Source organism: Equus przewalskii, chromosome 1 (assembly GCF_037783145.1).
Source record: "Equus przewalskii isolate Varuska chromosome 1, EquPr2, whole genome shotgun sequence".
Classification (NCBI taxonomy): domain Eukaryota; kingdom Metazoa; phylum Chordata; class Mammalia; order Perissodactyla; family Equidae; genus Equus; species Equus przewalskii.
The window spans coordinates 164899057-164925921 of NC_091831.1; the positions used below are offsets into that span (position 1 = coordinate 164899057).

The following is a 26865-nucleotide window of genomic DNA, read 5'->3' on the forward strand; positions in this document are numbered from 1 at the left end:
AGAAATGTTTCTGGGACACAAAAAGTTCTCTAGTTACTTTGTTTCTGGTCTTTCTTTTAAATGCTCTTCTTGATTTTGCTTTCAACTTGGAAAATTTTTGCATGTCCCAAATTCTTAGTCAAATGTTTTTCCCTCTGTTATTTCCCCAAACATATATTTTTTTTAATCTTCTTTGTTAGATCGCTAACTCATAGCAATGAAGAAAACACAGATGAACTGTCTATTTGGGACATTCTTTAGTTAAATCTGTCCTGCAGTTCCATATTTTAGAATTTTGTTCTCTATTTCTAATTGCCTCCAGTTTATTCCCCAGTTTCATTGATCGTTATTCTTTGGCAAGTTGTTGCTCTTGATAGACTTTGCATGTCTAAATATTATTAATAATAAAGCCAGCACAGCATAAAATGCATCCATTGACAGGTTAGTAGACAAGACAGATAGAACAAATAAAAGGTAAGTAAATGATAAAAATATTATATATGAAATTTTTATATAATAAAAGAATCAGATAAATCCTACTCCCTATCATAAAATAGAGAATATGACTTAAGAATATAAAGGCAATGAAAAATATTTGATAACCAAGAAGAAAGAATATAATAAGAAGTAATAAATAAGTTTTTACTTTCAGTGAAAGATACCTAAAGTGTAAATAAAGACATAAACTAGGAGAAACAAAGTAGAAGTGATAAGCATTAGGAAGAATACACCTTGAAACTGAGTTAAGGAAGTCAATGTCAAGTTTGAAAATTCATATAATTTGCAGTAGATAAAAAATAAAATGTATAAATAAATAAGACCCAGGAGATGGTGATATATAAAGAAGTTAGGCAAAGCTGTTAAATTGTAAGCGCAATTGATGCACCTGAAAATTACTAACACTATAAAAGAGTAATATGGTCATTAGAAAAAAACCTGAATCTCCAAATCACATGGCATATTTGTCCAAGAGGAATTGCTAGAGTGCTGTAAATATTAACTGATACTCTTGTATAGTATTGAACTAATAGAGTAAAAAAATGTATCTTATGGAAATTTGGAGTAATCTCTGCTTTAGTTGTCACCAAGGTAAAGAAAACGTCCTATCAGTATTCAAGCAAAAACAAGTTACAAAAAAATGGGAAAAATCTGGACTGTCTCAATACTCTACACTCCTACATTCAACATAAGATGACTGAAGAACAGTGTCTTACAAATCTTAAGGGAAAATGAGCATGAACCAAGGATTCAGGTTTTTTTTGGCCCAGTCAAATTGTCATTCAAGTATAAAAAAGACAGAAAATCTCAAACATATAAAGCACTGGGAGATGATAGCATCTAAACATTCCTGAAAAAAAGGAAAATGTCACAATTTGGCCAACTGATGTAATAATTAAATAAAATAAATGAGGGATGATGAAATTATGGTATAAAAAGACTATCAGTAAGCATTGAATACATTTAAATATATAACAGAATGAAATATGTCCTGTCAGTGGGGAACTAGAGAAATAAAATATGACAAAATGAAATATTATGCAGCTTTTAAAACAATGAAATATGTTTTTTCATACCAATATGGAAAGATATCTAAGATAAATTGTTAAGCAAAATTTTTTCTGACTATAACCTATGAGTGTGGATGTCTGAAATTCCACTATATGTAAACAATCTCTGTTGGCATTTGTATTAGATTAAATGAGAATCTTCTTACTGAAACATATAGACCAGAAAGTGGATAATGAACCAAACAGAATAGGATTTATGATTTGCTGTGTAACTGCTCAAAGACACATGTTTCTGATCAGCAGAAAGAGTCCTTCTCTAAATAGTCATTCACGATGCAGCCTGTTGGAATCTTTGCCTCCTTGATGTGTGATCTTAATGGTCAACTCAAGCATTTCTACCCTATCCTGTCAGAGGAAAAAAAGCACAAAGGAAACCAAATGGTTTTATGGTCTATGGCCAGAAATTGATATGCCACACTTCTACTACCATTTCTAATCAGTCATATGCCTACCCATGCCTGCAGCAGAGGCTGGAGAATGTATGCGTAAAAAGAAATGGAGAACACAGCAGAACCTGTTGGTTTCTTCCACAGCATCCATGATAAGTAAATGAGTAAATATCTTGCGGATTAAAATATTGAGGTATTGAAATCTGATCAGACTGTGTTTATCAGCTTTCCTTTTTATGATAAGAGGGGAAGAGAATATTAAGGCCAAAGGATACACGAGGGGTGCTGTTCTGGAGGATGTGATAGAACACGTTGGGAGGAAAAGTTGAATGAAGAATTCAGTTACAGATTTACCTATTCTGGGTTTTGCCAATGCTGCTGCCGCTGCCAGAAACACACCGGGAGGGATACCCAGCCTTGGTCAGCCCCGCCATGTTCTTCCACTTTATCGTCAACAATGAGCCTTTGGACAGTGTTTCCTTTGAGCTGTTTGAAGACAAAATTCCAAAGACAGCGGAAAACTTTTGTGTTCTGAACACTGGGGAGAAAGGATTTGATTATAAGGCTTTCTGCTTTCACAGAATTATTCTAGGGTCTATGTGCCAGGCTGGTGACTTCCCATGCCATAATGGCACTCGGCAGCAGGTCCATCTATGGGAAAAATTTTGATGATGAGAACTTCATCCTGAAGCATACATGTCCTGGCATCTTGTCCGTGGCAAACGTTGGACCCAACACAAAAAGTTTCCATTTTATCATCTGTGTTGCCAAGACTGAGTGGTTGAATGGCAAATGTGGTCTTTGAGAAGGTGAAAGAGTGCATACATGCTGTAGAAAGTTTAGAGCACTTTGGATCCAGGAATGGCAAGACCAGCAAGAAGATCATCATTGCCCACTGTGAGCAACTGTAGTAAATTTGACCTGTTTTTTCTCTCAACCACCAGACTCTTTTGAGGCTCAGGAGAACACCCCTGTATCTGCTCTCCACATCCTATCATCTTTGTGCTTTTGCTGCAGTCCTTGGTCTATATTTTCCTTATCCCCCTCCAAGTCTAGCCAGATTGCAGAGTTAAGTTTATGATTATTAAAGAAAAACTAAACAACAATTTTAAAAGTTTTACCTCTTTTGCAGTTTTATCCAAATCTAATCAAAGGATAAAAGCATCTTTCAAATACCTCAGACTACTTTTTCTACATAAGTTAGTGAAAGAGCTCAATCATTTTGCCATATGAGGAGGGGAGTTGCTTGACCCTTTGCATATTACAAACAAAAATTCTGAAATAAAGTTACTGAAAGTTATGCAAATCTGTGTTGATATTCAAATAATAAAAGTCCCTTTTTATTTACACTTGATTTTCCTCTTGTGGATGAGTTTTTCAAATGTGTTCAAATATCAGGTTTGATCCCTCACTCAACTGGGGACTTACCTTGTAGGGAAATGACTCTTTCTCTTCAGCTGTCCTTCTGGTGCTATATGGTCACTGTAGGCAGCATACCCGATGCTAAACTTCCCGTTTCCTTACTCCTTTCTTTGTTGATTATTTCACATACCCATGAAAGTAAAATTACTGAATAAAATAACTTTGAGCCCTATCTATTTAAATAAAAGAAAGCTTTTCTGAAAAATATAGCTTAAGTTACAACACCATCTTGACATTTAACAAAAACGTTAATGCATTTTACATTTTATCATGTTTTATTACTGCCTAGCACCTTATTTACAATAAAAAATGAGTTGTAAAGGTATGTATTATGGGATTTCATGAGAAATAACTTCATTCTCACTATGAGACCAAATGTAGGCAGCAGCACAGTATTGTTCAGGATAAATGACTGTTTGATAGGATGATTATACCAGGAGGGATAACATTCTCCGTGGTGCACAGAGATTCTTCTCAGGCTCAGAAATCCAGCCAATACAAAGAGGAATATCCCTGAGAGACCTTTTCTGGCAATGGATGAGAGCTTTTTCCTTTAGGACATTCAGAGGTCAGTGCTTACAGTTTCACCAGTAACCAGTGTCTGTTTAAAATGTTTCTTGTTAGAGAAATGATGGGGATATAGATTCTCATCAAATTTAATTCCAAAAGAGAGGACGCACTGTCAAGAACAAGCAAAAAAAATATGGCAACTATATATGATGGTATAAAATTGAGCACAAGTTCTTCTACTATATACCTGTAAATGAAGGCTTCACAAATAAAAATGAATATGATAGTCAAGTAGAAATCAGGCCATGGAGCTTAAAACCAAAAATATCCTGTGTGCTGAGAATCATCTCCACCCTTTCATTTCCAGAAGTGATCATACGTGTGGCATAACTGAGGATTATTTTTTAAGTCTCTCCCTTTGTTCTCTTAATCTGAAGCTTTGGGGTATTGATGGATAAAACTGATGATGAATAAGAGAATGCATGTAGAGGCAAACGGAGGTAAAATACACTGTTTTACACTAATAATGATTTTGAAAAACTTTACTATTCCCGAGATTCACATGTATGTCTAATCCCTGATCATTTTTAGAGTCACTTAGCTTGCTTATACACCTTGGGGAACTATGGGATAAACAGGAATTTTTATTCTGAATCTTATTAGAAGATATGTTTATGTGTATTTGGGGAGCTGAAAATCAGGGAGGGGGCTGGGTAAGGAGTGCAGTGAATTTGGAGCTGTTTTTAAAGCACTCTAGATATGTTAGTTCAGTTAGGCAGCAGTGAGTTCACAGGCTATACTGCAGAAAATCTGGACAGTCTCTTGGAGAAATGTGAAAGGTGTTTTAGTCAAGGACTCCATTTTTCTTAGTGCCACACAGGTGACATATACATTATTTATGCCTAAAATATATTATTTTTAAGGGAATGATAATTGGAAACATTTAAATGAACAAAAGTGTGTGTGTGTGTGTGTGTGTGGCAGGGTCTCCAAAATCATTAATAAAATACTTTTTGAATTGAGTATAGTTACCTGCTGTACTTGACAGAATAGTAGTTTCTTAGCCATCATTCCTCAAATCCATATTTTCTTCAATGCTGGAATTATTACAAATGAGACATTTTTACATCTTCTTCCTCCTGCTTCCATGCTGGGAACTGAATGAATATTTGCCAAATAGCAATAGAATATTGTACTTTTCAACACAAATATTCTTATGCTTGTCTATGATACTTCATAAATCTTTACCCAATATACTGCTCACAGTTATAAAACCCATCTTGTGTCATACAGTCTCTCTCTCTCTCTCATTCTCCTGTTCGCTCTTGTTTGGCTTTACTCTATGTCTCTCAAATCCAAGTGAAGCTATTTAAAATAATTGGGCAGGCACATTTTCAAGCTGTTTATTCTCTCTGTAATCTTCGTGTAGAACAAGCAACATAAACATATTGTCTATCTGTAGAAAACAGGGTTAAATCAGAATGTTTCCGTTGTTTATAAAATATTTATTCAATGAGGATGATCTAAATTGATCAGAAGGACCCAGAAGTCTTATAGAATGAACAGTTCTTCAGAGAATTCCAAACTGTTTTATTCTTTAGTACATGTCTGAGGTCAGGGCCACTTGGATCTCTAGCTTAGAAAAGAAGTCTAGTTCAGACTTCTCTGAATTCTCAGATGATGATGAACCTTTAAAACAATAAGCATGGAGAAATAAAAAAAAACTTTACATCTATTTAATTAGATGTACTTCCTTATTCCAAAAAGCTGTTTTAGTATATGCAAGAGGTGCACTTTCTATTTGGAATTTAGACTCAATAAATTTCATAAATCTTTTCAAGATTTTATTTTCAAGGTTGAGCCTTCTAAATAAGCACCATTTCCAAAACTTTATGTAGCTATAATTCCTGTGAAGTGTTATTATAGGTTTTCTATTCTTTACAAGTTTGGAGTTTGGAAAGGTAAATATCATTCTCTCTGTTTTACAGATTAAAAAAACAAGGCTTAGTTTAAATAGTTTATCACTGGTCATATCTACAAAGCACCTATCCTGATTCTTATTCAGTGCTATTAACTATGTAGTTATTTTCACTTCTTCTTCTGGGATCTTATTTATTCAGACTCAACCGTGTACAATTTTCTTTTGGAAAACTTGTACAAAGATAAAATAATTTAAAAGACATTTGATCATTTAAAAATATCTAGTTAGTGACTTTTATGAATGAGGAACCTTGAAGGAATACAGGAATAGAACAGAATACAGGTTCATTCTGGTTAGGATCTACTTCAGTTAAACACAAGACAGAGAGGCCCCTTAGGAAACTTTTGTCGCATTCTTAGTCTGCGTACCCCTTGCAGAATATTCCATCATTTGCAGTATGAAGTATGCCTTGTTCAAGGCCCTACCAGTAAGAAACAACAGAAGAGGGAATTGTGGATGCTGGTTCAGTCTCAGAACAAACTTCTTTGCTTAGAGAGATTCATTTTATCTGTTATTTTGTCTATCTGTTTTATGGACTCTTTGTACTACTTTTTATCATTTTAAATCTTCAAGGTTTAAAAATATGTGAACCCATTTTGTGCATTTCAGCATTACTCAAGTTCTGAAGCTTTTAGTCATGTCATGTTGTCCATGAAATATTTGATGGATGTGCTCTTTCCATGAGCATCACACTTGCTTCTATAAACATCTCTCAAAGTATAAAGAATTTGTAATTTTCATCATAACTGACAGGAGTGGCAGACATACTTCTCTCATTTGACTTGGTGGATGTATTTTGATTTATATAAATTATGAAAGCAGCATTTATTTGTTTAGAGTCTTAAATTCTCAGAGTAGCAAAACAAATTATAACGTAAATTTGTTCAAAATTAAATGAAAATGATATTCACATTATTTTAGAATGAACTCTTTGTATTTTATTATAGAAAGTTAGAAGTATTTGAAGTAACAAAAATGATGCAAGTTAGAAGAAATGCAAAGCTGATAAACACTGTAAATTAAATAAAGAATTTGTGCTAATAGTGCACATACTGCTTCCAATACACGTTGTTAAGCTGCCTTAACATCAAAGAGTATTCTGTTTGTAGATTCAAGGTAGTAAAGTGTTTTATGTTTCAAGTTTCAGCTTGGTGCAAATTGAATCAGCTGAGTTGCAAAATCAAATTTATCATAAAAGTGGTACTGACTGTTAACTACTATGTAATGCTGTAGACATGACCCTATTGTGAAACTACAAGACGGCCTATTCTAGAACATGACAAACAGTTAGAAGAAACAGGAAAAGTCAGTGTATTTGTCACTAGGAACAAGAAAGATAAAAGGAACATGATCTTGTGCTGTTTCATTGTTTTCTTCACAATTTTAAGACACGCACTGTGCTCTTAATGGCAAATGCCTGGAGGAGTGGTGCCTTCATTTTAAATTACAGCTATGTATGTTTAAGAGATTGTATCGGTATTTTCAAGGGGTTGCTTCTCTGTATTAGGTCTTTTGTTTTAAGAGCAGCAAAAGGCCAAGCTCAAATTCATTCCTAATGAGCCATGTGTTAATGTCAAAGTCTCTGCTGTCCACTCAAATGCCAAAGAACACATCTGACTTTATAATGAGCCAAACAGTTGTCTCTTCATAATCTCAGTTAACCTTCTGTTAAGATAGCTGCATCCAAAATTTATAACACAGCAGTGTAGGTTGTTGCTGGAATGGCTGAAGTCCAATCAAAGATGTAAAACTTCTCATATTGTGTCAATATTATTGCCAAGTCTTTACCACCATACTATCTCCACATCAAATAAACTGACCCAATAAGTTCCAGATGGAATGTTGCCTGATTTTGATCTACTCTGTTCACTAATGGGGAAAGAGATCAAAACCAGATGACAGGCATTAAGGCAATCAGCCAGTGGCAGGGTGGTTGGAATGTAGGCAAAAGTTTGAAATGGCACTGCCAAACCTTTCTTTTCTCCTGAGGACACTCTTTCCAATTAACTACCTAATTTCTTATACTTCTAGATTCTAAACTTTGGTTCTTGATTTGACACTTTTTGACATTCAAAAAGTTTAATGTTTATCTTTTCTATTCTCTAGATAATATATTGTACCTGCTTAACATGAAGATGAATGCCTTCACATAGTCATGAGTAATGAAAAGGATATCTAGAAATAAGGGGATTTAAGGATGATTTGAGTGAAGTGTCATACGTACACATTACGACTGTGAGTTGAGATTAGACAGATCACTCAGGCACGTCTGTAAAATTGAGAGAGATTTACATTTTTGTGTCATTTCCTAGTGAATCAGTTTGTACTGTTAGATTTTTCACGTATTTACTCTCAAGTATAATAGGTAAATTAGAATATTCATACATTAAGTTGAAAAATACTTTAGTAGTGATAGAACTACATAAAAATACATCAGAAGAAAACTAAGAGTTAAGTAGAAAAACTGACATTAGGAAGAAATACAGTTAAATGTTACTGTCTTTGATTGATGAGACTAAGGATTTTTATCTGCTTTCTTGGATTTCCCAAATTGTCTATAATGAGACTACACTTTTTAAAACTTTCAGTTGAAGTAGATGGATATCCAGCTTCTAGCACCGCACAAATTAAGCCTGAGAGTGGGTTCTGCTCACTGAAAGAAGGGAGGCAAGAATATTAAAATTTTGTCAGTGTCTGAATACTTTTGCTGCATGCTTCAAGTTCTGTCTTAGTTTTTATTTATTTGCTACATGTTTCAAGTTCTGTCTTAGTTTTTATTTATTTGCTACATGTTTCAAGTTCTGTCTTAGTTTTTATTTATTTGCTACATGTTTCAAGTTCTGTCTTAGTTTTTATTTATTTTTTTTAACAAGCTTTCTTTAAACATCTTTTAGTAATAGACTTAGGAACTAAAATGTAGTTTAGGTATATGCAATTTCTTTTAAGGTATATATTGGTAAAATCTATCATTTTAAATGATATCAAATATATCAAGTATCTAGGAATTAATATAACAAAACATATGCAATGCCAGTACAATGATTTTGTAGAAATTGATGAGCTAATTCTAAAATTGGTATGAAAGTGCAAAGGAGCAAAATGGCAAAGGTAGTTTTTAAAAAGGCAAAAACTAGAAGACTTACATTGTTGGATATCAAAACTAATTACAAAACTATCGTGATTTAGACAGTGTTGGCAAAGAATAGAATATAGTCATTGAACAGATCAATTTATTTCAAAGCTAAAAGTGGAAATTGGCACGGTTGTGCATCTCCAGGTGAGGAATAAGGGAAAGTGATAGAAAGCAAATAAGAGAGAGAGATTCCCAAATCTATATCTTGGCTTTAATTTCTCTCTGGAATTCCAGATTCACATACTCAAGTATATACTAGGCCACGTCATTTTGTTGTCTAATATTTACCTCAAATTTAGTATGTTCTAAAGAGAACTCTTGATTTCTTATAGTCTTCTCTCAAATGTATCTCTCTCAATCAGTAACTGATTTTACAATCCCTTTCAACCAAAAATATGGGCATTATCCTTATTTCCCTTGTTTTCCTAAATCCAGCCTATTTCTATTTCTCTCTTCTCTACCACTACCAATGTAGTCAAAATTCCATTTATCTCTTGCATAAAACAGAGAAATAGTTTCCTAATTGACTTCCTGATTCCACTCTTACCCAACTCTTTACAATTTATTCTCAGCACAACAGGCTCATACTTAAAAAACATAAATCACACTTCTGCACAAAAAATAAATGAGATAATAATAATAAACTTAAGAAAATAACTGGCACTTTTCTAAGCTCTGTACACTCTTTCTCTTACTATACTACTGTACCCAGATTCACTGAGGTTTTTTTTTATTCTTCATTTTCTAACTCCATAAGCATACATAGCTAGTTTGTACCTTAAAATCATTTGAATAAGCTATAGCCTTTTTCTGGAATGCCTTTTACCTTGATCTTTGCTTGGCTGTGTCCTTACTTTTGTGACTATAGCTTTCATGTTACTTCCTCCACCTGGCCAATCCATTTAAAGTAAAATTCTGTATACCTAGGCTATTTAATTTTCAACATAATATTTATCATAATCTAATATTTAATTACTTTCTTATTTATTTACTCAACACCCGTAGAATGTAAACTCCTGATTAACTGGACCCTTGTTCATAACCATATCTCTGAAATCTAAAGTAGTGCCTACCATGTGTAAGTTTTTTTATATTTATTGTTAAATGTTGAATAAATAATAATGGCAACAAAAAGGCATACTTTGGCAAGACCAATGATTGGATTAGGACTGAAACTTTAGTCCTAGAGTAAGTAGGAAAAAGAGTCAAATTAAGATAAAATATTAGAACAGCCTCATTGAGAAGAACTAGTAAAATACTCACAGATAGAGGAGATGTGTAATAAGTATATGTGACAACAGCATCCTCCTTGCCTGTGAAGGAAGATTACTTTTCTTTTCTCTGGTAGTAGTATAGAAAAGCTAGAGGGTATGGCAGTGTTTCACTAGTATTTACCCATTGCAGACCTAAAGTTGGTGGCTATATTTCTGTCTTCTAGACTCTAAATTTGCTAGAACATTGGTGTATTTGTCTCCTTGGGGTATTGAATGATATCATGGGTGAGGTCTGAAATTTAGCTACATATATTATCTGTAAGGGAATTAATACAAGACCATGAATATTAAAATTTTAAACATTTAGACTGAAGAATTTGGTATTAATGAAGCCCTAATAATTCCATGTATCAAGTAGAAAACTAAAGTGTTCCAAATGTTAAGCCTGAGCCTTAGTCTTATACAATATGAACAGAAGGCAAAAATAAGCCAAATTAAGAATTTCCTATTGGGAGATTGGGTTGATTATCAGCTACTTCACAAAATCGTATGTGGAGCTGTATTGATATTTTGCTCAGATCAGTTTTAAAATCTCAGTGTGAAATTCTGGTATGTACATAATTCATGAAATGAAGTAGAACTCACAGTGAATTTTGTTCATTGGTATTTTCTCTGCAAAAGAAGATGGCAAAGGGGAAAGGTTACTGAGTGTTCTTCCTCTTTTAGAAATTTGTCTCAGATTGGAATAAAATAACTACAAATTTTCACGTATTTTGAGTAGCTGCATTGGTACAGGACCTTGATAACTGTAAAACTTTTTACCATCATACTAACCTGAGTCACTTGTATTAGAATCCTGAATTGTCCCTTTTTTCCAGCCTAAATAGGTGTAATAAGTACCTACTGTTTATTCTAACTGGAATGTAGATAGTCGGGATACCTTGCTTTAATTGTATCTCCTTTGAAACTGTAGTCATGAAAAATAGTATATAGTAAGCACTACTTATTTTCTTTCTATTATGAAAATCATACCCTGTTCAATGGAGCATTATTCACTGCTTATATTGCCACTATTTAATTTATTCTAAGAATTGCTGATAAGGCAGTATTAAAGCAATAGAAAATAAATGTTTTAGGATAAACAGTATTCTGACTATGATTCAAAAGTACAATTCAGTGTTCATAAATTAAATTTTTTCCCCGTAGGAAAAAAACCAGTTGTGTTATGACAATACAATGTAAATCACATTAAATACATGGTTTAGATTTATGTTCTAATGAATAACCTCCGGTAGAAGACAATTAGACAATTTAAGAAAATGCTTAGTTTCAGTTATAAAAGTGGAGGAAGATAAATAATTATCAAGTACATCTAAATATATGTAATATTTTATCTAGGACTGCATTTGAGGATATGGTAGTTCTATTAATCATAATGAGACTTGTAAATTACTATCTTTGATTTTTTTTTCTTTTTGCCTAACAGTTGTTTTTGTATTCCCATAATACTTCGTTTTTCTATGGAGATAATCCAATATGAATTTGCCTTCTCATGTTAAAGATATAGATATTTTGTTAAGAAATAAAGAATGATCTTATCAGCTCTTGTATAATATTCATGTAAGTATATGAATATGGATTTTTTAGTCACCATAAATATTTAAGTTTACCATATAAGCCAAGATTGATATACATTTTCAAAATATTGGTATGATTTTATAATTATTTTCTCATTAAACTAAGAGCATGTAAGGTAACATTATTCTCAAACATACTCTAATGCAATAATCATTTATTAAGTAACTCAGCAATATAAATGATATTTAGTAAGCTTTTTGCATTTTATGCTGTTAAAAATTGTAATACACTATAGTTTCGATAAATACACTAGAGCTTGTATTTTAAGATACAACTACTTGATGGTATGGCTCACATTTTACATTTGCAAAGCATTAAAATGCATTGTAACTACTTTATGCAACGAATCAATCACTTAAGAATTGTGGTGTGGATAATCATCCAAATACTCTTCTTTCTTCGGATCAAAGGATCAGCTTTGACAAAAATGTTATGTTTTAGATCATATGCAGCCCTTAAAGATGTACTATTTAAATGTGTGACTCCTGTACATAGTTAACAATTCCTAAGAGATTTAGTAAGACTCTCAACCCAGATATCAATTAATGGTATATAGAGTAGCAACTGTAGGTGATTAAAGGAACTCACTTATGTTTGGCCCTGGACTTAAAAGCTCTTTGTCGTTTCCTGATAAACTCACATGATAACTGAAGAAAAGAAAAATAACCGTCTACATATTTCTTCCTTTTTTCCTGAGACGGCCATGAGTTTCCTGTAGAATGAGCCTTAAAAGTTGGCAATGAACTGTCAATATCCAAAGACTATCTCTTAAGGGATTATTATGGCTACTTCTTCTAAATCCATTCCAACCACTGACTACTTCATCTGTGCTGAGTTATTGCACTCTTACCTCAGCCACTGCCAATCTATTCCCAGAACTACTCTGGTTGAAAGCTTAAACCCTGGCCTAGACTTCCCTTGTTCAAATCTCTGATCTGCAACTTACCAACTGTTTGACTTTCAGTAGTTTACTTAATATCTCTGCATCTCAGCTTTGTTATTTATAAGAAGGATGTAACAATGGTATCTAATTGCTATTTTTTGAATGTTTGTGTCCCCCTAAAAATTCGTATATTGAAATCCTGACCCCCAAAGATGCTAGCAGTAGGCGGTAGGACTTTTGGGAGATGCTTAGGTCGTGAGAGTAGAATCCTCATGAATGGGATTAGTGTCTTATAAAAGAAGCTCCAGTATGATCCTCTGCCCCTTCCCCCATGTAAGGACACAGCAAGAAGGCATCAGCTATGAACCAGGAAGAGGGCCGTCGCCAGAAGGTGACCATGCTGGTGTCTTGATCTTGAATTTCTCAGCCTCCAGAACTGTAGGCAATAAACTTTTGTTGTTTATAAGCTCCCAGTTGGTGGTATTTTGTTATAGCAGCCCAAAGGAACTAAGATACTAATGGGTTGGTTATGAGAAGTAAATGAATTAATATGTCTAAAGCACTTGATGAGAGGAGAATCCTTTCATGGTATATACATATATCAAATCATCACATTGTATACTTTAAATATCTTACAGTTTTCTTTGCCAATTACACCTCAATAAAGCTGAAAAAAGTTTACTGTTGTTTAATGAATGAGTGATCATTAATTATAGAATTGTTAGGAAGTTTTTAAGTTCTGCATCATATTCAAGTTTGATTAGTCAGGATAGGCTAGGACATATGCTTCACAAATGACCTGAAATTCTTAGTGGCTTAAGACAAACAAGGTTTATTACTCACCCACAATCTTCTTCAAGCCTTTCCAATTCTCTATGAAAGTCTCCATGGGATAATACAGATACTTAGGTTAGTAGAGGCTCCACTATTCCATGGGTGCATTCTTTAGAATATGTGACATCTTTTGTCAACATGGCATGGGATGAGGGAACTTGATTGCTAAAAATAGAAAATTAAATTCTTCACTTCTAAAGTGATATTTGGTCACTTAGCCACATTTCATTGTTCACATAACCACATCTAACTTCGAAAAGGACAGTGATACGTGTCTCCTCATGAATTAGAGAAATAATATACTGGTAAAGTTTTATCTCCTGTTCAAATTACTCATGATATAACACTGATCATTCTTCAGTGAATGCCTCCTAGTGTCAGTAGAGCAGTATTTTGGAATGAGACCCTAGCTTCTCTACATAATAGCTATGACATTGAGCAAGTTATGTAACCTTTCCCAGCCCTGTTTACTCCTTTGTCAAATCATGATGATGCTCTCCCTCTTACAGTGCTCTTATGGGTGCTGTATATATATAAAATTTCTGACTTGATTTCACTGAACATAGGGAAAGAACCCGAGTGCCGCAGTGTATATGAAAGCCCAGATTCTTCCATAAAACTGTTGGAAACTGAAGATCATAAAACCCCACAAAGAGAAGATGGTAGAGGGTCTTACAAAGGATGAATTAATGTACTTTTTTTATTCTGGAACTTTCTCTCCATATAGAGGTGTTTCTTATGTTTGGAAAAGGCAGATGTAATAGGAGATAATCATTTATTAAATCTTAAGAAAGTTTATCCAACTGAGGGAGTATTAGATCCAGATATATTCTCATTCCTATCATATTTCTTAAGCCATAGGTCATTCAACTTTTATAACAATCTGTCAGCTAAAAAAAATTGTCTTAATTTATATTACTCTGGGACATTAGGATCTATAATTTTGGTTTGATAAGGCATTAATTTTTACATCCAAGGCATCAGCTCATTGATTTCCCAGGTATGCCTTGTAATGAAAAGATTCCAATCTGCATAGAAAATTCTATAGAACATAAACCTACAAAGATCAAATGAATAGTGCACCATCTGAGAATACATGCATATAAAGAAGCAAATATCATTATTTATTTATTACAATTATTACTTATTCAACAACTAGTTTTTGAGCATCTATTATGTGCAGGACGTGGTTATGCTGAGTGTAGCTACATATGGAAACAACAACCACCAAAACAATCTGCCTGTCTTCTTGGAAGAAAGAGATAAAAGGTACATAAGCAGATGCATAAATAAGATCATTTCAGAGAGTGATGAGTACTGTGAAAGATACAAGAGAGGGTAATTGGATAGGGAGAGAGGGAAGGGAAAGTTACCTTTAATAGGGTATCGGCCAGGCTTCTTTGAGGAGATGACATTTGAACTGACAACTGATTAATGAGATGGGTCCAGCCATGTGAAGACCGGGGGGAAAAATGCTCCAGGCAAAGGGAACACTTGGACATGCTAGTGGAATAAAAATGGCTTTATCTGGATAAAGAATAAAAAGAGGTTTTTTGTTCATTGTAGCTGGAACAAAATGAGGGAAGGAAATCTTAGCAGGAGATGAAATTAGAGGGGTAGGAGGGACCATATTTTCAGAAGTCTCCTGAACTGTGATGAGGTGTTTGGGTTTATTTCTAATTATAAGAATGTCTTAGTTCTCCTGAACTTCATAGATAGATAAATGGAGAGATAGAAAGAGATAGGTAGATAAATAAATGCACTTTAATTAATTAAAACAAGTAACATGGAACAAAATTGCTTTTTTAAAGAGAGACATTTCACAGTCACTAACCTTGACATTATCAATGATGAACTGTGACTTCTTCGTATCTTTAAATTCACCATGTATTCTGGCAGTTATTTTTCTACTGTGCCAAACTCAGCACCAGATGCTTCACTGTTTACCTTACCTATTAATAGAATAAAACATCTGGATAACTTTTCCTCTTGGATTCTTGGTTCCAGTATTATTCACTATTGAATAGACTTGACTGTAAAGGATATAATCTGAAAATTTGCACTAGGTGCCAACTATATCCATATGCCATGCTCCTAAGCTGGTTAGTGTATTCCACTAGTTTATCCTAAAAATCCTGGCTCCTGCCCTGCCCAAATAAGGGCATAGGATTTTCATAAATGTTACTAGTATTGGATGCTACACTGCTGGCTCATTGTTTTACTTATTCAATAAGCATTTTTTATAGCCAAACATAGTTGATATAACACACCCTTTAGAGCATCATCACTTAAAAGAAAATGGCATGCGATAATTTGCATAATGATGCTATTACAAATTTAGATGAGGAGAAATTGTATAAAGATATCTACAAATTCTATGAGGGCATTGAATAAAAATCTCAAGTATTGAAAGAAGATTTAGAGAGTCTTAACCTCAGGAATTCAGAAAAGTTAGATTTATTTGTATCTCTATTTCCTTTTCCAATAACGATGTTGGACCCCTTTCCAAAATGTGCACACACACACAGGGAGCTAAAATGCTAGCCTGGGCCACTTACCAAAAGGAACTAAACCTACTCTTGGTTTGGAATTTCTAAAAATGTAACAGGTCAAACCAGAGAAGGATAGTCAAGGGAAACACTGAATATTCCTGTCACAAAGCTCTATTCAACAGGTATCTTCCACAACAAGAAAGGACTAAAATATAAGTATTTTCATACTAATAGTATACACAGTGTCTTTCATAGAGTATTTCCTCAATAAATATTTGAATGTATGAGTAAATATACTCTAATTGTTGTGCTAGGACCTCCCCTGGTTGGTCTTTTGCCCGCCTTTTGTAATACCCGGCTATTCCCTTGGTTGTTTCTCTTGCTCAAATGTGAAGTCCTTACCTACATTTTTTGGCTGGCTGCTCAGTATTCACTTCTATTTAGGAACGTTAGTATTCACTTTTAATGTGCTGGTTTAACTCACCATTCAGACTCTTGAGACATGCTCATATTTCACATCATTCTTCTTCTGTGGCCAATATGCAACAAGCAGAGGTCTAGTGAACAGATTTTGTGATGTGTTTCCTGTTTGGTTACTGGATGGTTTCTGCTTAGAAATTGTTTTTTCTAGCTTCTGGTCGTGCTGGTGTTAATTGAGGGTACTAGGCAGATAACCTTAAAATAAGAGATGCACATAGGTCATTTTACCCAAAATGAACTCTTGAAAAACATTCTGATCTTCATGCATTTGTTAATTACAATATTCCTTTTCAAGCCATTGATAATTAGACTACTTGTTTAAGATTTTATTCTTTTCTGTCAGAAATTTAGTTGAACTTATATAATGTACAATTCTAGTAGAAAGTAAAGAGTGTAATTCTGTAATTATTATTTTCTCTGCCATTTTAATAAAAAAAATTGTTTCACCTTGGTAATCATATCTATGGCAATCCATATTATAGCACTTAATAACCATTATTGTAAATAGTCTGTTATATATCAATATTCACTCATAGATTGTGAGTATTTTAGTGGTCCTCATTATTCATCCACTCTAGTTGTACCAGTACAGGGCATTATCTTTTTCTGAAATATAAAATGTGCTCAGTAAATGTTCGTCCAAGATGTGGATGAATGAGAAAACATATTAAAACTTCTGTCAACATCGGGAAAAGGAACATGGCATCTATCTTCAAAAAGAATGAATTTTTTTTTCAGAACTTCAAGGAGAGTAACTTTAATACTTTCCAAAGACTAGACAATGTATTACTTTCTAATCTTTCATAAATACTGATATTTTTAACTATTCATTATATGTCTTTCTCAGTGTCTCCACTAACTCACATTTTAGTTCTCGGGATTTTCTGATAAACACGATCTGGTCCTATTGCTTTACTCTAATTTCTCATCTAGCTTCATAATTTACTTCTTTGAGAATTTTGACTTTGCCAGTTGTGTATTCTGATTTTACTTAAAATACCTCTGGCATAATGATTTCTGTATTTTATGTTACTCTAAAGTATAGGATATATATGCAATAATTTTTTTCTATAGTCTTACTTCTCACCATTTTCTTGCTGCGTTAGGGCATAAATAAAACATCACTTCTTATATTATTATTTCCCACAAATGGTTGTTCTTTATATAGTATAATGCTGTTAAAATTCTGTCTAGTATTTAATTTTAATTCTAAGTCTTATTCTAAATATCTTTCTTTCACCTATTTCTTTCTTGATTTATAAATGTAATAAACATGTATTTGTGTATTTGTGTTTTTTAAACAATCTTTTTCTTCAATTTGTTGTCTGTCACTTTGTGTATGGGAAGAAAATTTACCCCTTTGTAACTGATGATATTTTGAGCATGTAAGTGCTGTGCAAGAACTATCCTTTTCTTACTCTGCCACTCTTCTGATTTCCTCCAAAAAAAACCAACAAAAACACAAAACCAGAGAAATCAGAAAACCAGTAGAATTTTCTCTACCATCATTGAGACTCCCAGGAATACCTTAATCCGTAAAAACTCATCTTGACCTTGAAACACCGTTAAGGATAAGAAAGAAGAAAGAGATTTTTGATGTTCCCTTCTCGCTGTTGACTTTTGTTGTCAGGACAAAGTATGTACTTATTATGTTTTGTTCACCCGTTTCTCTTTCCAATTTGTACAATTAAAACAACTACAATGCATGGAAAACAGTTGTCATTAAAGGCAAGTTTAAAAATTTGGGGCTGGTTTCAATATATATAGTGTAATATATAATCATGTATTAACTAATATTGACATTCTCAAAGTCAGGCCATAACTGTGGCAGCCTTACCTTGTCATATAACTTTTCTTAAACATTTTCTAGGATAATTTGGAGTCAATGCTCGTATAACCATCAAACTAACTGACAAAATTCTAATGATGAGAGTTCCAGCTTCTGGAATGTTTTAGACTTTCTCCACCAGGATATTTGAGTTTGTCTTTTATTATTTGTGTGTAGAAGGGAGCAGTTTATTACTCATTTACAACCATGACTTCAGTACCTAACTCAGATCTTGTTATGTTATGAATGCTAAATAGTAGTGACTCAATAAGAAATACATCTGGGTATTAATAAATGGTAGGACAATCAAAATTCTTATTTTAATTTCAAGCTTTTAATCAGGCTTGTAATTGTAAGATAACCAATCAGTAACTAGTCTACTGCTGTATCTTTTATTTTGTTTTTGAGGAAGATTAGCCCTGAGCTAACTACTGCCAATCCTCCTCATTTTTTTGCTGAGGAAGACTGGCCCTGAGCTAACATTCATGCTCATCTTCCTCTACTTTATATGTGGGACTCCTACCACAGCATGGCTTTTGCCAAGTGGTGCCATGCCCACACCCAGGATCCGAATCTGCGAACCCTGGTCCACCAAGAAGCGGAACGTGTGCACTTAACTGGTGTGCCACCAGGCCAGCCCCTCTACTGCTGTATCTTTTATGATTTAACATCAAGAAATATGAAAACAAATTGAGGATATGCTAGAGTCTTCAAGAGATTTAAAGTTCTGTGTTCTTTAACAAGTGTATTATGGTTTTAATGAATATCAAGAGGAAACAACAGGGCGTTCCTGGACTTATTTCTCAAGGATAGGTATTCTCTTTTAACTTTATTTGCTTCACTTTGCAGATTTCAAGTGTTCTGCCTTTGGTAGTCATTTTGTATTATAGTACAAAATGTTTCCCTAGATTATTTTATATAGACTTTTAGTAAAGTAATCTTTATTTCAAAAGACAAGGGTGACTAATAAGATGTGGATCAAGTGTTCCAAAGGGTCATAATTCAAACCTAATCTTTTTAGAATAACGCAAAATAAAATATACGTAAGTGAAATTTAATGTTCACACACTCCCTGAGCCTAATTAGAAGACTTTGAAAATGTGAACGGAAAAATTGAGAAGTGTAAAACAATCAAAGTAAACTTTGTGAATGTTCAGAAATAAAGATTGCAAAAAATAAACGTTTAGTCAAGTAAAGATTGAAGATGAGATGTCTGTTGTTTCTCCATATAGAATCAGTTAAAATTTAAGTACAGTTAATTAAAATGTGACATTTTATCATAAACATATTCTAAATTTTATATTCCAAAGGAAGGATAAAATTGAATTGAAAAAGAAGACGTAGAATCATACAGTAATTTTGCTATAGTAATTATAATATACAAAATTATAGAATATTCAATAACATATAAAGAAATATATATGATTAATAGTACAATGAGAAATTATACAGTGGAATCTAGGAACTCATAAAAGGCTAAGTACAATGGTATACTGCAAAGTTTTAAAAACAAACATCTTTGTTATTTGACTATTAATTTGAAACTCAAAATGAAACATTCTGCAGATTTTGTGTCTTCTGCATCTTCATGTTTACAGAAATGTCACCTATCCTCTAGGAAGATTATGTAGAAATGTAGAAACACGTTCCTTTTCCAAAATTCTAAGTCATAGAGGTGCTTTGGTTGAATATTGTATCTTTAACGTTGATTTTATTGAGAGCAAACTGACTTTTACAACAATAATAAAAATATATAGATGGGAATTATGTTTCAAGCACAAAATGCTAAGATATTTGATTGTATTTCTCCTTAAATTCTCCTGTTTTTCCAGTGCTTTAAAATAGCAACATTGAATTTAATTCCATAACTTGATATTATAAAATTAATGCATACTTTTTTAGCAATTCAAGACATGGAATGTTCTGAAGAAAAATCCAGCAGTTGTTCTTCTCATCCCACTTCCGACTCACCCACCCTCCACCTCCAAACCCGCCTTTCTAATACAGTCACTGTTAATCTGATTTATATAATTGTATATGTTTCCTTGATTATACAAACATGTACAAACATTTTTGCACACAATATTTAATTGATATCGTATACCTGTTTTCAAGAAATAATATGTTACACTCATTTGAAAATAAACACCTATTGCCATGGCAATAGTTAGGAAAGCCTGTATTTTTGACTCAAAGAATACAATTTCCCAGTTGCATTCCCAATAATTCCTTGTAAACAGCCAGTAAGAATACTTACAATTTATTACTTCTGCATAAATGACTGCTTCTGTTAGAGAACATGAAAAATAATATATTGAAATAATAGGTATGCTGGAGCATTGAAGAAAGTTTTAGGCCAAATCTTAAAATCACAAAGGCAGAAAATAGAAAAATTAAAGCTTAGCTACTAAGGTTATCAGCATTGCATGTATTATAAAATGAAGTTTTAGCTTGAAGAGGTTGAATTGCTGAGCAATTGTATATACAGTTCTTCCAAATTCAAAGTAACTATGAAGAGAAGAATCAGCATTTCTTTAAAAAGGTACATGATTTGTGATTTAGATTTTTAAACAATAAAATGTTTATAAACTTGTTCTTTGTAGATATTAAGATAGATTTTTTTTAATGTAGCAAGTGCATGGAAAAATAATACAATTTCCAGCATTTCCTATTATTTCACTTAATGTTTTAGGGTTTCAAAATAATAACCATGCAGAATAGGGAAATCTAGTTAACATTTAAGTGTTTTGAAATGAATAAACATTCAAAAATTGTTTAGGGTATATATACATGCAGATTTTTAAAAACAATTATGTTGACAAACGTCTCACCCTCCCCAAATGAATACCTTCTTTGAAATAATACAAATGACTAGTGATAGAAATATATGTTTTCCTGATTCTGTAACTCTAAATTGACTCAAGAAATAACATTGAGAATACTTCCCTCAAAATAGATTTTATGATCTAGTAAATGTTTAAGAAGCTTCCCTATAGAAAGGGAGCATTCATGGAAATGATAAAAGCAACATAAACAAACATATGCATGCATGAATAACTAAATAAGTAACTTCAATTAATGAGTGTTTATTTAACACGTACTATCTGCCAAGTATTGAGGAATATAAAGGGTAATTTGAGGGACAAGGAAAAGAGTCTAAGCTCAAGATGCTTATCGAGATGGTGAGTATCAGATCTGGATGGAAATTAACAAAGTATTCAAGGCTTTGAAAGCCCTAATTTTGATGTAATCCTCAATCTAATGTAATGTCATTGTTAATATCACATACCACTGGGGGATGTTATGTGCATTTTTCTTTGTAGGCCTTTCAGATCTCTTTTTTGGTAATCAATCATTTTAAGGAAAAGGTCTTGTCCCAAGAACATGATACAACAGTCTCTCCCTACTACAGAAACATTACCCAGTGTATATATCAAGAAAAACATATTTGACATAAATTTGCCTTTATTTTCCAATTCTCCATATTCAGCATCTTTCCTACCCAAGCAATTGGTACTTTCTCTTTCTAATAAAGTCACTTTCAGTAAGATGTGAGAGATGACATATGCTACCCATCTCAGGGGTGTTTCTATTTTAAAAATAAGAAAACCTTAATAGTAAAGAATTGTTCCAAATAACTTTAAATTTCAGAGCAAAAAGTTCTTCAGTTTCCTATTGCAAAATTTCTACCAGTTTTGATGTAATAACCTTTCTCAACCAAATTTTGAAGTAACTTGACTGAGTCATTCCTACCAAACAAGCTTACCGAATACATGAATATATCACTAAGTGGATTTCAAGCTTTTGTGAAGTAGAAAAGAAAAAATAAGCGAAGGAAGGACTCTTTACAGAATCCCTCAAGTCAAGCTGTGAGAGCCTGCCTGCTCGACAGTGAGAGAGTGCGTCCATCTTGTTTTCTTTGGAGAGTCAAGTCATATAAAAGGGCATTCTAGTCTAACCAATGAACTCAAACTGGTTTGATGGAGACTAACCAAAGTTCAAATCTATCAAAAAAGTAGTTAAAGCAAAATGGGGAAAAAATGGTAAGTCTTCAGTACTGAATTTGTCCATGGATTGAAATACTTCACTTCATTTCCTGTTTGTATTAGACGATAATTACACTGGAGCAGGGTGTGGTTGGCCTTAGAGAGGAATGATATTAAGATCTTTCATTAACTCTATACATGGTTTGATTAAGGAAAATAATAATTAAGGAAAATATAAATCACTTTCTTTGATTACACAAACATATTCCTAGTGAAAAAAATAAGTTGTGTTGGAGTAACAGAGAGCTTATGTCTTAGCAATACAGGAATAATCGAATTAAATGTTTACAATTCTACCTTCCAATTGTTTTCTAAAATATTAAAAGGTATTTCAAGGTCATGATTGATTTCATTTTCAGGGTAGTTCCAATTATCTAAAATTTTTAATTTAGGCATATAATTAACATTTTATCAACCATATCTCTGTACTTATATTGCTCATGAGGATAGATACATGGAAAGAAAAATAGATTAATAGATACGTAGAGCGATTCTAGCATTCATTGAGCTTTCAACACCTGCTGCCCTGTGGTAGGTACCTCAGAAGGTGTGTAGCATGTAGGCAGGGCATAGAAATGATTAAAATGAAATTTCTGCTTTCAGAGAACTTTTGGTTTAATTCCAGTAATAGAAGTGTACAAATATGCAAATCATTGATGTAGGTATGGAGGAGGCAAAGATGATATAGTGTAGTTCTAATAACACAACTGAACAACCTCAGGGTCCAGATTAGAACAATGGTTTTAGAGCATGTGCCACGTTAAAATCACTTCTCAACATGTGGTTTGTGTCACTAAGTTTTACATAAACCTGAAATAGAGCTATAAAAGTGTCAAAGGTAATAAGAAATAATGAGTGGTTATAGTAGTAGTAATAATAATAGCAATCCTATATGACTCTTGCAACGAGCTAGGCTTTGTTCTAGGCGCTAGTCACAGAGTAACTCATTTAGTCCTACTCTATGGGATGAGTACCATTATTATACTCTTCTTACAGATGAAGGGACTGAGATAGAGAAGAATTAAACAACAACAACAACAAAACTTGTGCAGGATTACAATCCTGGAATTTGAACACAAGTGGTATGGTTCCAGTGTCTCTACTATCAACCACTGTTCTAGAATGCTGCTAAGTAAGATGATTGGAGCAGCCATATTTAATTTTCAGACACCTTGGATGAGCACAGGTAAATACTCTTAAATAAATACATTATTTTATAATTATGATTCACAATAACTTCATATTATTAAGTCAATTACTGTCCTATTTTCAGCACTTCCATTTTGTGTCCATTTAACTCCAGGGTTACATAAACTTTGCACATTACTTTCTTCACTTTCTTGGATATGGTTTCACTCTTCAATCATTTATTGAGAATCCACAGTATTAAAAGTGCCAGTTGTATACTGGTGAGGAAGGCAGATAGTCCCTGCCCTCAAAGAGTTCACAGTCTAGGAGAAAGCAACAAGAAAAAAATATACTTAGGGCCAGGCTGGTGGTGTAGACTCTGCTTTGTTGGCCCAGGGTTCATGGGTTTGAATCCCAGGCACAGTCCTGGCACCACTCCACTATGGCGGCATCCCACATAAAATACAGGAGGATTGGCACAGATTTTAGTTCAGGACTAGTCTTCCTCAAAAAAAAAAGAAGAAAATGGAAGATTGGCAACAGATGTTAGCTCAGGGCCAATCTTCCTCACCAAAAAAAGAAAACAAAAGGAAAAAAGTGTACTTATAAGCCAATTTGCCAAATGCAATTATAGGAGAAGTTATCAAATAAGCATGATTTATTTAGTGCTTGATTTAGTATAAAGGAATATTAGTGCTTGAGTTTTCCAAAAAAGGCAATATTTGAGCTAAGATTTGAATGCTTCTAGCATTTATTTGGATGTGGAGTGGATGGTATAGGAAAAATAGGGAGGAAGAAAGACCAGAAGGAAAAGGGCTATGAGAATTTAAAATCTTCAAAATAAGAGAGTTCATGATATATTTGAGAAATTCTGGAACGAGAAAGTACATAAGTCTCAATGATATTCCAGTGGTATAAAGTAAGGAAGTCCTTGAAAAATGATAGAGGCCTACCACAAACGACACAAGAGCCAGCTTGAATGGGCTCCACTGGCCAAATCTGAGACAATTTTGGCAACAGAATACATAATGATATTAAAGAATTATAGCTATAGAATAAAATAAGATTCCATGACTCTGTATTGATGTATACAAATGAATAAATAAATAAATGCAGAAGGGAAAACTCTTCCTTGAAGTATAATTTCAAATAATAAATGTAGAAAGCATAATGGAATTTTAAAAATCATTATTAGAAAGTGCCATAACAATACTCGGTTCAGGCAAGATTCATCAATGGACATTGCATTTAATGAACAAAAATATCATGGTAAGATATTTACATATTCTCAAAGTAGTTCTCTATAAATTATCTATCAATTCAAAGAGAAAAATAGAGAAGCCTGACGACAGCACCTTAATACAGTGAGCAGTGTGTACGTCACCTGCAGTGGGACAAATCGATATTGTATGTCTCCTGACATGGTACTCCTTGAGGGATATAACATCACTTCTGTGCTATTTCTGCCAAAAATCCATAACCTGTATCAAATCAAGGTGAAACATCAGACATCCAAAATGAGGGACATTGTACAAAACGACTAGTCTATACTTTAAAAAAGTATCAAGGTCATGAAGGATACCTAAGGAATAGTTCCAGATTAAGGCAGAATGAAGAGACGTGATAACTATGTATCAGGTGTGATTCTAGTTTGAATTCTGGACTAGATCACTGTTCTTTTTCCTTCCTTTTTCTTTTGCCATATAGGATATTAGTTAAATAATTCTTGGTATTTGAATAAGATTTGTATTGCATCTTGATTTGATAATTATATTGAGTTAGATAGGAGAATGCCGTTGCTTTTAGGAAACACATTTTGAAGTATTTACAAGTAAAGTGGCATTGTGCTTAAAACTCATTTTCAAGCATTTCAGGGAAAAACTAGAGAGAGAGAATGATAAAGCAAATGGCAAAGGTTAACGTTTGGGGAACCTCGAAAAGGGATAAACAGAAAGTCTTAAGGCAAATTTGCTTTGCTTTTTTGTAACTCTAAAATTGTATCAAGATTAGTAGCTATTGTTTACAGTAAGCATCAGCTCTAGCCTTAAACTAATGCCTGTAAGGTTGCTTGCAATGCCAAAGTCTTGTGTTATTTCCCATTAAAGGAAAATGAAACATTTCTTACATATGAAAATCCTGTAATCCCTTATTTTCCTTTTGCTGCCTATTTTTCACCATGAAAGCTTTATGAATACAACATGTGTAAAGTATTTCATGGTTTTGATAAAGGAAAGCAAATATAATAAATTATATATTTCTCATATATACCTTGTACATATTTTACACATACATTTCATGCATAATTATATGTATTACATATATGTATATATTGTGTCCAAAAATTGTGCATGCTCACACACACATACTTCTTAGCCAGGTGAAAACAGAAAAATCTAAAAGAATGCCTAATTTAGGGAATATATAATTAATTATTACAAGAAAATAGTGGATATACAACAATTGTAGTTGATTGATTTTCAAGAGAGAACAGTAAAAAAAAGAGTGTAAAGAACATCCATCATTAATGAGCCATAGTTCATTATTAAAGCAAAACAGATCTTAGAGACTCACAGCTTGGGTTTCTGTGACCATTTTGAGCAGGGTAATAACCTTCTTTGAAAACCAGTTGTCTTACATTCCTCCTCTCCTTTAATAAAACAGTATGCTGTATTAGAATAAGAATGCTAGAATTTGTGCTCAAAGTATTAGACTACAATTTAATATGTACCAAATGCAAGTCCAGGAAAATAAGAATGTACAGTCTTATACACTGCAAATCTCTCTGTAGGAACAGAAGAGTCTATCAAAGATATTTCATGTTGTATGTGCCTAGGGTGCTACTTTTCCAGGCCAGTTGAATATTTTGAGAACTTAAGAGTATAACATGAATTAGAAAAAAAGGAAGGGATGTAGAATTTTTTCCTGAAACATATACATTATTTTAAGTGCCCACATTCCTCTAGAGCACCACAACATTTAAGATGCTAATTGCTGTTTTCATCTCAGCTTGGATTACATATTAAAAGCAACATTTTAAAAAAAGTTGATGAATATTGATGATATGAATCAATTATGACATGAATATGATAAAAAATCAGTGTAATTGAGTGTATGTGTATGTGTGTACATGGGTGCGTACATGCGTGTGTGCTGCATATCTTTGATTCAGTTTAAAATAAAATGATTTATTGGAAAGAATAACTTTTTGCAAGTTAATGTCTATCTTGAACTACTCATATTTGGATGTAATATTGAAAAACAAAACTCAAGCCATGTCCAAGACAAAAGATGGATAGATAGTAGATACAGGCATTGATATATTCTTTCGCATTCAAGGAAT

At 33.2% G+C, this 26865-nt stretch overlaps 1 long non-coding RNA gene and 1 pseudogene across 1 annotated transcript in view; both read left to right on the forward strand.

Moving 5' to 3' along the window:
- The window catches only part of LOC139084680 (uncharacterized), a 161478-nt gene that overhangs the window by 86772 nt on the left and 47841 nt on the right, over positions 1 to 26865 (forward strand). The gene's annotated exons all lie outside the window — the stretch shown is intronic.
- Positions 2534 to 3074, forward strand: LOC103546949 (peptidyl-prolyl cis-trans isomerase A pseudogene; annotated as a pseudogene).